We start from the raw sequence: 14,404 nt of genomic DNA on the forward strand, positions 1-14,404 counted from the left end.
TACTAAGATTTTATGATCTTACTTATGGTACCTGGATATTGAAGAAAAAAAGCTTTGAAAACTCTACTTAATTATTTTAATAAATTTGCAATGCCATGTAATTAGATAATCTGAGTTAAATTTGCAATACACGGTAAGATGTTAAATTTGGATTATTAGTTATCATATACTTAGTTAGCTTGGTTTTCTTTAATGATTCAATTTTAATCTGCAGAGACAGAGGAAGAATGAGCTGTTGTTTGGCAGAAAAGATATGCAAAATTTACTTGAATTTAATTTTGTGATGTATAGAGTTGTATGTAGAATTTTTAATCTAAGTTCCATCAGAGAAGTTTTTGTAATGCAATTTACTGTATTAAAAATGATGATTGTTGCACATTGTTTTGTTATCAAGCTACTTGTTTGTTTTGCATTTAGTCTTCTTGCAGTTGCAGATAAAGTAAAGGTTAACTTTTTGCCTGCAACTGGTGAATTTGATATGCTATTAATAATTTATCATGCTGGGACTTTCGATCTGCTCGACTTGGCTCGAGCTCGGCTCGTCTAAATCTGACTGAGCTTAAAATGTCTCGAGCCTAACATATGAAGCTCGAGCTCGGCATGTCTGACTACGATCTGTGCCTATCATCGTTTTTGGCTATCCCCGACTTGAGGTATTGTTGTAATTACTCTCCATTTTCTAAATATAATTCCTTTTTCTAAGTTGTTTAATTCATTATTTATCAGATAACCTCTGAATCTCACCATCATCTAAAGGCTTAGGGTTTGTAAAATGTTGAAATTTGGGGATACAGTAAGAATATTACTCCGTATAATGTTAATTTTAAATTAGGTTAGTTAATTAGGGTCTGATTGAATTGCTGACATGCTTATAGAGTAAATTCTGGATATGACCTAAAATAAATTAGTTGGTTCTTCGTGTTTTGGAGGAAGCTTTAGAACCCTAGGTTACTGTCCTGTCTTTGAGTTCTTTTGTGCTCATCTAATTACCTAATTAGAACACTTATAATCCGTTTTTTTCTTAGATTTATGCTACCTTGGTTCAATTTCTATCTTACATATAGTTCTAATTGTGTTATTTGAATTCAGTTAATTATTATTGCTGTGGGCAACTTAATTACAATTTCTGATGCAACCCTACGGTATGTTCCTTCGATCCTTCACTCCAACATATGTTTGTATATTCTCGATTTGTGCCCTTTGTATATATATTCTGTCAAATGAATACTAGGGTTTATATGATTCAAATAATTTCGCTGATTATTATACAATATTGGTTAGAATTAACGATTTAATCTGTCTGTGGTTACATAATTTATAAATGAGAAGGTCAATTATGTATTACCAAATTTTCATTTATTTATATGCATATTTTTTGGGGATACAGTTTATTACAACTAGGTTTGCTTTAAACCAGTTTAACATCTTATAATCAAATATATGTTTCAAACCACTATAACATTTAAACCAAATCATTTGCTTAATTTGCTTACAAGTGTATGGGTAAGTGTTGATTGATAAGTTTTCCAAACAAGTATACATAAATAAGCTAATAAATACAAGATAAGTTGTATACTTTACATTTGATAGATAAGACCACTCCTAATCATGACACGTTTTTTTAAAAAGATTGAGTGACACATCAGCGCCACATAAACACTTTTTTAAAAAGACTGAAAAAGACCGACTACTAATACCTACAATAACATGCTTTTTTAAAAGATATGACCCATCCATTATCATTTAATTAAAAACTAATCTTTTTAAATAGAAAACTCGGTAGCTTTTAAAGTAGTAACATTAAATAACAATAAAATGTGTGGATATGCTGACATTTCAAAAAATTAATGACCCCACCACCCGTCTTCTTTTGTTTGTAAAAGGATGAAAGAGATATTTGTCTAGAAAAAGACAACGACAGACACTAACATCCCTATGGTGTCTTTAGTTTTTATAAAATGACAATGAAAATGACGTAACCGTTGGTATCGGTCCAATGGTGACTCGCTATTCGCTAATACAGAAAAAAGTATTTGGATACCGCTTAGTACCAAGCATTTTTTTCCTACCATGCTACAGATGTCAGTTTGCTTGTGTGAAAGTTTGTTCATTCTTAAAATTACTAGTATTTTTTTCCTAACATGCTAAAAATCTCATTTTGAAAATGATTGAACGTCTTGATTTTTCTTCTAGATACATAGATTTTTTTTTATTTGTTTATTTCCCTACACTTTTATCTGTTATGCATAAACAATAAAGGGACATGAAGTATTATTCAAAAGAACATGATACACAGATTTTTGATGGCACCAATGAACTTACACGTTGAGAAACCACTTATCATAACTATTTAATACTTTGCCAATAAACGAAGAATGCGTCTGAATAGGTACAGTTTGATATGATATTAATACCGTTGAAGTTTTAGTCTTTTTGTTAACAAGTTTTCGGAAGGATTTGCTATTGATTCTTTCTGGTGTCGGTGGTCAAGCTTCATGATCTGCTTTAAGTTTTGAGGACTTTGATAAGTCTTGCTTACCTGTAGTAGATAAATTAAGCATTCCTAAAATGAATGACATGTTACATTTACGTGTTTATTTAAGGAAGACTTTTTAAGTAATATGATTTTTCTGAAAAGTATGGTGAGATTGAAGAGTGCACAGTTGTTACAGATAAGGTAACCGGGAAGGCAAAAGGTTACGGCTTTGTTCTGTTTAAAACAAGAAAAAGTGCAAAGAAATCACTTAAAAATACACAAAAGAAGATAGGAAACCGTTTAACTACTTGCCAGCTGGCAGCTATTGGACCCGGTGAACCCGGTAATAAAAAGGATACGACTGGTAAGTTGGAGTGCAGACAAGCTGTAGATGGTCAACGTGGAAACAAAAACAAAAAAACTAACAATAATATGCAACCGGGTGGTTCTAATAATAGTGAGGTTGGGAATATGGGTTATGGGTATGGGTTATATCCGCCTCAGCTTATGAACCCTGCTGGAGGAATTATGATTGGGTAAAATCCAATGTTGGTGTCTGGTTTGAATCAGAGTAGCAGTGGTTATGGAATGAGTACAGTGAGTCCAGGTATGATGGCTAACTATGGTTCACAACTTGGGTTACATGGGCTCGGGCCGTATCAGAATACTCAGGTGGGCCGGGCTTCAGGTGGTGGTAACTCGTCACAGGTGGCGGCTAGGGAACGTTCTGGACGTGGGTCTTTGGAAGACCATTATCCTTCGTACCATGGTCGCTAGTGTTTTTATGCCTGTATTTGAATCTCTGTCTTTAGTTGTTGGCAAGACAATTTGTGTCAGTTTGTTGTTTAGTTGGAAAGATGCACTGTTTAAGTGGTTTGAAATTATTCATATAATTATAACTAGTTAAAGACCCGCGAGATCGCGGGCATTTTGGAGTTATGTTTTTAGAAGATTAAACGTACCATAGTATGACAGAAATAATATATTAATGAGTTTGAACGAACATGAAACACATTATTATTTATGCTGTATAGTTTGAGATAGTTCAAAAACTTAAAAAACCACTGTATTCAACAATAAAAAGAAATAAAAGCAATTTAATAAACTCTGATGAGTTGGTGATTTTGTTTGATATGATCAACCAAAAACCTGTGTATATACTTTCAAACATTGGTTGTACTCTCAAACATATCAGACAACATAGTTAATCGTTTAATATGATCATGAATTGTAAATAATGCCATAACATATCAGTTGGACGTATTCCACCAATCAACATTATACATCGTTGAGTAGGTGTCATCCAAGTTCCATGGATAATAGTAAACACATGAATTTTTGAAGCATTTCTTTTTAATATTAAAAATGGTATAGAGATGTGATAATGTGTTATTGACATATCAACAACATTTGTTCTATCGGTAACGTATAATTAAGCAATCAACGATTTCATAACAAACATGTAAGTATAGAGATAGTTGTAAATTAAGTATGTACCATGATTCATGTCTTCGATAGTATCCACCAGTTAGAGTATCATAACAGTTTAGTAATTTAATTTTTTGTTGTCGTCACAAATTAGCGAGCATATTTGTTATAGAAGTTAGTTGTTTATTTGCAACAGATGATAGGTTGTGTAGACCTGTACCTTATGTTCAGCAACATCCATTGTTGTTTTCTTCTTCTTTGTTTGATGATTAATAATTTTCAATAAAAATCAAAGGATAAGTATTTCACGGTTAAACAGAAATTCAAATATAATATTGTTTAAAGAGTTAAAAAAATCAAGGCATTAATGTAGGAAATCAAGTTATTAAATTAAAAGTTTATGTAAAAGATCACAGATTTCCTTATATCTTTTTTTTTTTTAGAATTTGTTTACTTAATAGATACGTAAAATTCATTACTTTGAATAACCTTATACGTATTATTTTTGTCACCGGTTTATGACATAAGTAGGGATGGCTCCCGCAGGCAACGGGCGCGGGTTCTATATACCCGCGACCCGCCCATCGGGTTTCTTTTTTGCACGTTGAGACCCGTTACCCACCCGCGAGTAAAAATGTTTTACCCATGCTCGTGACCCATGGATATCCGTGACCCGTGGATAACTCGCGGGTAATAATAATATACAACTTTTTAAAAGAAAACCTAAATAATTTTATTCATTATAAAAAATATGTACAAGCTTTATGTAAAATGACGTGAAAATACGTTTTTTACTTGTATATAAAACTAAATTATTAATCATTATTCAATTACAAGTAAAATAACTTTTAAATTTAATAATTGTAAGTATAAAGTTGCGGGTAAATTAAAAAAAGTCTCGTGTATTCATGGATCGGGTTTTACCTGCAACGGGTAGTATATACTCGCAACCCACCCACGACCCGTCCGCGGGTATAAATTTTTACCCGTACCCGTGCCCGCGAGTAAATTTTTTTGAATTTACCCGCCCATCAAGGATCGGGTACCCGTGGGTCACGGGTTTTTTCTCGCCCATTGCCATCCCTAGAACAAAGCCCATTAACGCTTTTTTTTTATCGGACTTTAGGTTATTATGAAACTATATTGCATGATATGCATGATGTGATCACTATATACACTAAATATAACTTGTCTTTTACAATAGAGTTGGTGATGCAGTTTGATTTGATCGATTCAAGAATTGTGGATACTACCCGTCATGGGTAAAACCCGAACCGTGATTACATGCGACTTTTTTTAATTATCCACGAGTTTATAGTTACAATTATGAAATTTAAAAGTTATTCTACTTGTAATTGAATAATAATTAAAAATATATTATTAGATAAAAGAAAAATACTTAATATTCACATCATTTTACATATATATTGTACATATGGTTTTATAATTAATAAATTTATTTGGATTTTCAAATAAATAGTTGTATATTATTACCCGCGAGTTACCCGTGGGCCATAGATATCCCTAGGTCACGGGCATGGACGAAACATTTGCACCTGCGGGGGTAAAGGGTCATAACGTGCAAAAAAGAAACCCTACGGGCGGGTCACAAATATGTAGAACACGTGCCCATTGCCCGCGGGTACCATCCCTATGTGGAAATAATGCTCAAAGACAAAAATTAATACGTCAGTGGTACACAATAAAAGGAGTATAATCAAACACAAATAATTTATTAATAAGTCTGAACGAACATGAAACCAAGAATTACTAATATGGTACAAATTGTAAAAGTTTAAAAAATTAACCAGCAACTTTGTAGAAAGCAACGAATCCAATTAAAATAAATCCTGTAGAGAATTGAGATTAAAAAAGTTAATATACATAAAATTAATTTCAAAAATATAGACGCACGTTAAGCTATATTTATATATGTGCATTTGAAAAATGGTATTAATATTATTAATAAATTTCCCGCTATTTATTTAAAATATAAAATCGTTTATTTGAATTTGAATTTTATATTAGACATTAATTATACAAATAAGATACATTAATTTGATTAATATATATTAACATTGACTTTTCGAATCCGTTTTTTCAGGAAAGGTAGTAATTGTGATTTTGAATTTGAATTAATATTTGAAATGGATAGAATTAAAGAGTATTTAGAGAGGTTATATGCTAATAATGATTTATTATCTAATATGTCTCATGGGATGATTAATGACCATTGGATCAAATGGTAAGATAAAGTAATTAATTGGTCTAATGGTGATTAACGACCCGCCCATTTTACCACCTTGACAGATAGTTATAGATGGTATAGTTTTATAAGAGAGGTATATGTACCGATTTTATTACATAAACCCGGAATTTAAGGGATTAAGAAAATAAAGTTGAAATATTGAAATTATTATAATTTTAATGATGTAATAAATCATTTTATACGGAGTTTAAAATTAATTTGTAATCAAATGTAAATAAAGAATTGAGATTAAACAAGTTTGTATACATGTTAAGCTAAATTTACATATGTGCATTTGATAAATGACATTAATTTTAATAAAGGATTTCCTGCTATTTATTTGAAATATAAAATCGTTGATTTGAATTTAAATTTTGAATTAGACATTAATTATACACACAAGAGACATTAATTTGATTGATATTTAATAACACTGACTTTTCGAATCAGTATTTAAGGAAAGGTAATAATTGTTATTTTGAATTTGTATTAGTATTTGAAATAGATAGATATGAAGGATAATTTAGAGAGAATGATCAATTAAGGTAATAATATGAAATAGATAGTATTTGAATTTGAATAAGTATTTCAAATTTAATATATTCTCATTAGTGAGAATGGTCAACTAAATTAATCTGCTTAATAAAGAAATATTCTCATTTATATCTTGCAAATTGGTGTCAATGATAAATAAATTAAGGTACATAATTTTTCTCATTAATGTTAAAATAAAGTATAACAGAACCAGACAAAAAATTAACAAATATGACCCGTCATACGACCCACCCAATTCGCATCTAAAAGTTAAACCTATTACAATGAACAACAAAACTGGACCGTTTCAACTTGTTCCTCCTTTAGCTTATACTTTTTATCCGACTGATGTACCATATTGTTTCAAGGCTTCCTGTATAGTCATTATGAAATGTCCCGTTCTTATTGATTAAAAACATTCCATATTAATTGATTTCGTTGCGAGGTTTTGACCTCTATATGAGACGTTTTTCAAAGACTGCATTCATTTTAAAACAAACCATAACCTTTATTTCATCAATAAAGGTTTAAAAAGCTTTACGTAGATTATCAAATAATGATAATCTAAAATATCCTGTTTACACACGACCATTAAATAATGGTTTACAATACAAATATGTTACAACAAAATAAGTTTCTTGAATGCAGTTTTTACACAATATCATACAAGCATGGACTCCAAATCTCGTCCTTATTTAAGTATGCGACAGCGGAAGCTCTTAATAATCACCTGAGAATAAACATGCTTAAAACGTCAACAAAATTGTTGGTGAGTTATAGGTTTAACCTATATATATCAAATCGTAACAATAGACCACAAGATTTCATATTTCAATACACATCCCATACATAGAGATAAAAATCATTCATATGGTGAACACCTGGTAACCGACAATAACAAGATGCATATATAAGAATATCCCCATCATTCCGGGACACCCTTCGGATATGATATAAATTTCGAAGTACTAAAGCATCCGGTACTTTGGATGGGGTTTGTTAGGCCCAATAGATCTATCTTTAGGATTCGCGTCAATTAGGGTGTCTGTTCCCTAATTCTTAGATTACCAGACTTAATAAAAAGGGGCATATTCGATTTCGATAATTCAACCATAGAATGTAGTTTCACGTACTTGTGTCTATTTTGTAAATCATTTATAAAACCTGCATGTATTCTCATCCCAAAAATATTAGATTTTAAAAGTGGGACTATAACTCACTTTCACAGATTTTTACTTCGTCGGGAAGTAAGACTTGGCCACTGGTTGATTCACGAACCTATAACAATATATACATATATATCAAAGTATGTTCAAAATATATTTACAATACTTTTAATATATTTTGATGTTTTAAGTTTATTAAGTCAGCTGTCCTCGTTAGTAACCTACAACTAGTTGTCCACAGTTAGATGTACAGAAATAAATCGATAAATATTATCTTGAATCAATCCACGACCCAGTGTATACGTATCTCAGTATTGATCACAACTCAAACTATATATATTTTGGAATCAACCTCAACCCTGTATAGCTAACTCCAACATTCACATATAGAGTGTCTATGGTTGTTCCGAAATACATATAGATGTGTCAACATGATAGGTCGAAACATTGTATAGGTGTCTATGGTATCTCAAGATTACATAATATACAATACAAGTTGATTAAGTTATGGTTGGAATAGATTTGTTACTAATTTTCACGTAGCTAAAATGAGAAAAATTATCCAATCTTGTTTTACCCATAACTTCTTCATTTTAAATCCGTTTTGAGTGAATCAAATTGCTATGGTTTCATATTGAACTCTATTTTATGAATCTAAACAGAAAAAGTATAGGTTTATAGTCAGAAAAATAAGTTACAAGTCATTTTTGTAAAGGTAGTCATTTCAGTCGAAAGAGCGACGTCTAGATGACCATTTTAGAAAACATACTTCCACTTTGAGTTTAACCATAATTTTTGGATATACTTTCATGTTCATAATAAAAATCATTTTCTCAGAATAACAACTTTTAAATCAAAGTTTATCATAGTTTTTAATTAACTAACCCAAAACAGCCCGCGGTGTTACTACGACGGCGTAAATCCGGTTTTACGGTGTTTTTCGTGTTTCCAGGTTTTAAATCATTAAGTTAGCATATCATATAGATATAGAACATGTGTTTAGTTGATTTTAAAAGTCAAGTTAGAAGGATTAACTTTTATTTGCAAACAAATTTAGAATTAACTAAACTATGTTCTAGTGATTACAAGTTTAAACCTTCGAATAAGATAGCTTTATATGTATGAATCGAATGATGTTATGAACATCATTACTACCTTAAGTTCCTTGGATAAACCTACTGGAAAAGAGAAAAGTGGATCTAGCTTCAATGGATCCTTGGATGGCTCGAAGTTCTTGAAGCAGAATCATGACACGAAAACAAGTTCAAGTAAGATCATCACTTGAAATAAGATTGTTATAGTTATAGAAATTGAACCAAAGTTTGAATATGATTATTACCTTGTATTAGAATGATAACCTACTGTAAGAAACAAAGATTTCTTGAGGTTGGATGATCACCTTACAAGATTAGAAGTGAGCTAGCAAACTTGAAAGTATTCTTGATTTTATGAAACTAGAACTTTTGGAATTTATGAAGAACACTTAGAACTTGAAGATAGAACTTGAGAGAGATCAATTAGATGAAGAAAATTGAAGAATGAAAGTGTTTGTAGGTGTTTTTGGTCGTTGGTGTATGGATTAGATATAAAGGATATGTAATTTTGTTTTCATGTAAATAAGTCATGAATGATTACTCATTTTTTTGTAATTTTATGAGATATTTCATGCTAGTTGCCAAATGATGGTTCCCACATGTGTTAGGTGACTCACATGGGCTGCTAAGAGCTGATAATTGGAGTGTATATACCAATAGTACATACATCTAAAAGCTGTGTATTGTACGAGTACGAATACGGGTGCATACGAGTAGAATTGTTGATGAAACTGAACGAGGATGTAATTGTAAGCATTTTTGTTAAGTAGAAGTATTTTGATAAGTGTATTGAAGTCTTTCAAAAGTGTATAAATACATATTAAAACACTACATGTATATACATTTTAACTGAGTCGTTAAGTCATCGTTAGTCGTTACATGTAAGTGTTGTTTTGAAACCTTTAGGTTAACGATCTTGTTAAATGTTGTTAACCCAATGTTTATAATATCAAATGAGATTTTAAATTATTATATTATCATGATATTATCATGTATGAATATCTCTTAATATGATATATATACATTAAATGTCTTTACAACGATAATCGTTACATATATGTCTCGTTTAAAAATCATTAAGTTAGTAGTCTTGTTTTTACATATGTAGTTCATTGTTAATATACTTAATGATATATTTACTTATCATAGTATCATGTTAACTATATATATATATCCATATATATATCATCATATAGTTTTTACAAGTTTTAACGTTCGTGAATCATCGGTCAACTTGGGTGGTCAATTGTCTATATGAAACATATTTCAATTAATCAAGTCTTAACAAGTTTGATTTCTTAACATGTTGGAAACATTTATTCATGTAAATATCAATCTCAATTAATATATATAAACATGGAAAAGTTCGGGTCACTACAGTACCTACCCGTTAAATAAATTTCGTCCCGAAATTTTAAGCTGTTGAAGGTGTTGACGAATCTTCTGGAAATAGATGCGGGTATTTCTTCTTCATCTGATCTTCACACTCCCAGGTGAACTCGGGTCCTCTACGAGCATTCCATCGAACCTTAACAATTGGTATCTTGTTTTGCTTAAGTCTTTTAACCTCACGATCCATTATTTCGACGGGTTCTTCGATGAATTGAAGTTTTTCGTTGATTTGGATTTCATCTAACGGAATAGTGAGATCTTCTTTAGCAAAACATTTCTTCAAATTCGAGACGTGGAAAGTGTTATGTACAGCCGCGAGTTGTTGAGGTAACTCAAGTCGGTAAGCTACTGGTCCGACACGATCAATAATCTTGAATGGTCCAATATACCTTGGATTTAATTTCCCTCGTTTACCAAATCGAACAACGCCTTTCCAAGGTGCAACTTTAAGCATGACCATCTCTCCAATTTCAAATTCTATATCTTTTCTTTTAATGTCAGCGTAGCTCTTTTGTCGACTTTGGGCGGTTTTCAACCGTTGTTGAATTTGGATGATCTTGTCGGTAGTTTCTTGTATAATCTCCGGACCCGTAATCTGTCTATCCCCCACTTCACTCCAACAAATCGGAGACCTGCACTTTCTACCATAAAGTGCTTCAAACGGCGCCATCTCAATGATTGAATGGTAGCTGTTGTTGTAGGAAAATTCTGCTAACGGTAGATGTCGATCCCAACTGTTTCTGAAATCAATAACACATGCTCGTAGCATGTCTTCAAGTGTTTGTATCGTCCTTTCGCTCTGCCCATCAGTTTGTGGATGATAGGCAGTACTCATGTCTAGACGAGTTCCTAATGCTTGCTGTAATGTCTGCCAGAATCTTGAAATAAATCTGCCATCCCTATCAGAGATAATAGAGATTGGTATTCCATGTCTGGAGATGACTTCCTTCAAATACAGTCGTGCTAACTTCTCCATCTTGTCATCTTCTCTTATTGGCAGGAAGTGTGCTGATTTGGTGAGACGATCAACTATTACCCAAATAGTATCAAAACCACTTGCAGTCCTTGGCAATTTAGTGATGAAATCCATGGTAATGTTTTCCCATTTCCATTCCGGGATTTCGGGTTGTTGAAGTAGACCTGATGGTTTCTGATGCTCAGCTTTGACCTTAGAACACGTCAAACATTCTCCTACGTATTTAGCAACATCGGCTTTCATACCCGGCCACCAAAAATGTTTCTTGAGATCCTTGTACATCTTCCCCGTTCCAGGATGTATTGAGTATCTGGTTTTATGAGCTTCTCTAAGTACCATTTCTCTCATATCTCCAAATTTTGGTACCCAAATCCTTTCAGCCCTATACCGGGTTCCGTCTTTCTGAATATTAAGATGTTTCTCCGATCCTTTGGGTATTTCATCCTTTAAATTTCCCTCTTTTAAAACTCCTTGTTGCGCCTCCTTTATTTGAGTAGTAAGGTTATTATGAATCATTATATTCATAGATTTTACTCGAATGGGTTCTCTGTCCTTCCTGCTCAAGGCATCGGCTACCACATTTGCCTTCCCCGGGTGGTAACGAATCTCAAAGTCGTAATCATTCAATAATTCAATCCACCTACGCTGCCTCATATTCAGTTGTTTCTGATTAAATATGTGTTGAAGACTTTTGTGGTCGGTATATATAATACTTTTGACCCCATATAAGTAGTGTCTCCAAGTCTTTAATGCAAAAACAACTGCGCCTAATTCCAAATCATGCGTCGTATAATTTTGTTCGTGAATCTTCAATTGTCTAGACGCATAAGCAATCACCTTCGTTCGTTGCATTAATACACAACCGAGACCTTGCTTTGATGCGTCACAATAAATCACAAAATCATCATTCCCTTCAGGCAATGACAATATAGGTGCCGTAGTTAGCTTTTTCTTCAATAACTGAAACGCTTTCTCTTGTTCATCATTCCATTCAAATTTCTTCCCTTTATGCGTTAATGCAGTCAAGGGTTTTGCTATTCTGGAAAAGTCTTGGATGAACCTTCTGTAGTAACCAGCTAGTTCTAAAAACTGGCGTATGTGTTTCGGAGTTTTCGGGGTTTCCCACTTTTCAACAGTTTCTATCTTTGCCGGATCCACCTTAATACCTTCTTTGTTCACTATGTGACCGAGGAATTGAACTTCTTCCAACCAAAATTCACACTTTGAAAACTTTGCGTACAATTCTTCCTTCCTCAATACTTCTAACACCTTTCTCAAATGTTCACCGTGTTCTTGGTCATTCTTTGAGTAAATAAGTATGTCATCAATGAAAACAATGACAAACTTGTCAAGGTATGGTCCACACACTCGGTTCATAAGGTCCATGAACACAGCTGGTGCATTAGTTAAACCAAACGGCATGACCATAAACTCGTAATGACCGTAACGTGTTCTGAAAGCAGTCTTTGGAATATCATCTTCTTTCACCCGCATTTGATGATACCCGGAACATAAGTCAATCTTTGAATAAACAGACGAGCCTTGTAGTTGATCAAATAAGTCATCGATTCTCGGTAGTGGGTAGCAGTTCTTGATGGTAAGTTTGTTCAACTCTCGGTAGTCGATACACAACCTGAATGTACCATCTTTCTTCTTGACAAACAAAACAGGAGCTCCCCACGGTGATGTGCTTGGTCGAATGAAACCACGCTCTAAAAGTTCTTGTAATTGGCTTTGCAGTTCTTTCATTTCGCTGGGTGCGAGTCTGTAAGGAGCACGAGCTATTGGTGCAGCTCCTGGTACAAGATCTATTTGAAATTCAACGGATCGATGTGGGGGTAATCCCGGTAATTCTTTCGAAAATACATCGGGAAATTCTTTTGCAATGGGAACATCATTGATGCTCTTTTCTTCAGTTTGTACTTTCTCGACGTGTGCTAGAACAGCATAGCAACCTTTTCTTATTAGTTTTTGTGCCTTCAAATTACTAATAAGATGTAGCTTCGTGTTGCCCTTTTCTCCGTACACCATTAAGGGTTTTCCTTTTTCTCGTATAATGCGAATTGCATTTTTGTAACAAACGATCTCTGCTTTCACTTCTTTCAACCAGTCCATACCGATTATCACATCAAAACTCCCTAACTCTACTGGTATCAAATCAATCTTAAATGTTTCGCTAACCAGTTTAATTTCTCGATTCCGACATATATTATCTGCTGAAATTAATTTACCATTTGCTAATTCGAGTAAAAATTTACTATCCAAAGGCGTCAATGGACAACTTAATTTAGCACAAAAATCTCTACTCATATAGCTTCTATCCGCACCCGAATCAAATAAAACGTAAGCAGATTTATTGTCAATAAGAAACGTACCCGTAACAAGCTCCGGGTCTTCCTGTGCCTCTGCCGCATTAATATTGAAAACTCTTCCGCGACCTTGTCCATTCGTGTTCTCCTGGTTCGGGCAATTTCTAATAATGTGGCCCAGTTTTCCACATTTATAACAAACTACATTGGCATAACTTGCTCCGACACTACTTGCTCCGCCATTACTCGTTCCGATACCATTTGTTCCTTTCGTTCTATTAACCCCTGGTCCGTAGACCTCACACTTCGCCGCGCTATGACCATTTCTTTTACACTTGTTGCAAAATTTGGTGCAGAACCCCGAGTGATACTTTTCACACCTTTGGCATAGCTGCTTCTGATTGTTGTTGTTGTTACGGTTATTATTGTTGTTGGGATGATTGTTGTAGTTGCTGTTGTTGTTGTTGTTGTTGTTGTTGGGCCGTTTGTTGTAGTTGCGATTGATGTTGCGATTGTTGGGATAATTGTTGCGATTATTGTTGTAATTGCTGTTGTTGTTGTATTGGTGATTCTTATCACCGTTTTCCTCCCACTTTCTTTTGACTTGCTTCACATTGGCCTCTTCAGCAGTCTGTTCTTTAATTCTTTCTTCAATCTGGTTCACTAGTTTGTGAGCCATTCTACATGCCTGTTGTATGGAGGCAGGCTCGTGTGAACTTATATCTTCTTGGATTCTTTCCGGTAACCCTTTCACAAACGCGTCGATCTTCTCTTCCTCATC

Source organism: Rutidosis leptorrhynchoides, chromosome 8 (assembly GCF_046630445.1).
Source record: "Rutidosis leptorrhynchoides isolate AG116_Rl617_1_P2 chromosome 8, CSIRO_AGI_Rlap_v1, whole genome shotgun sequence".
Classification (NCBI taxonomy): domain Eukaryota; kingdom Viridiplantae; phylum Streptophyta; class Magnoliopsida; order Asterales; family Asteraceae; genus Rutidosis; species Rutidosis leptorrhynchoides.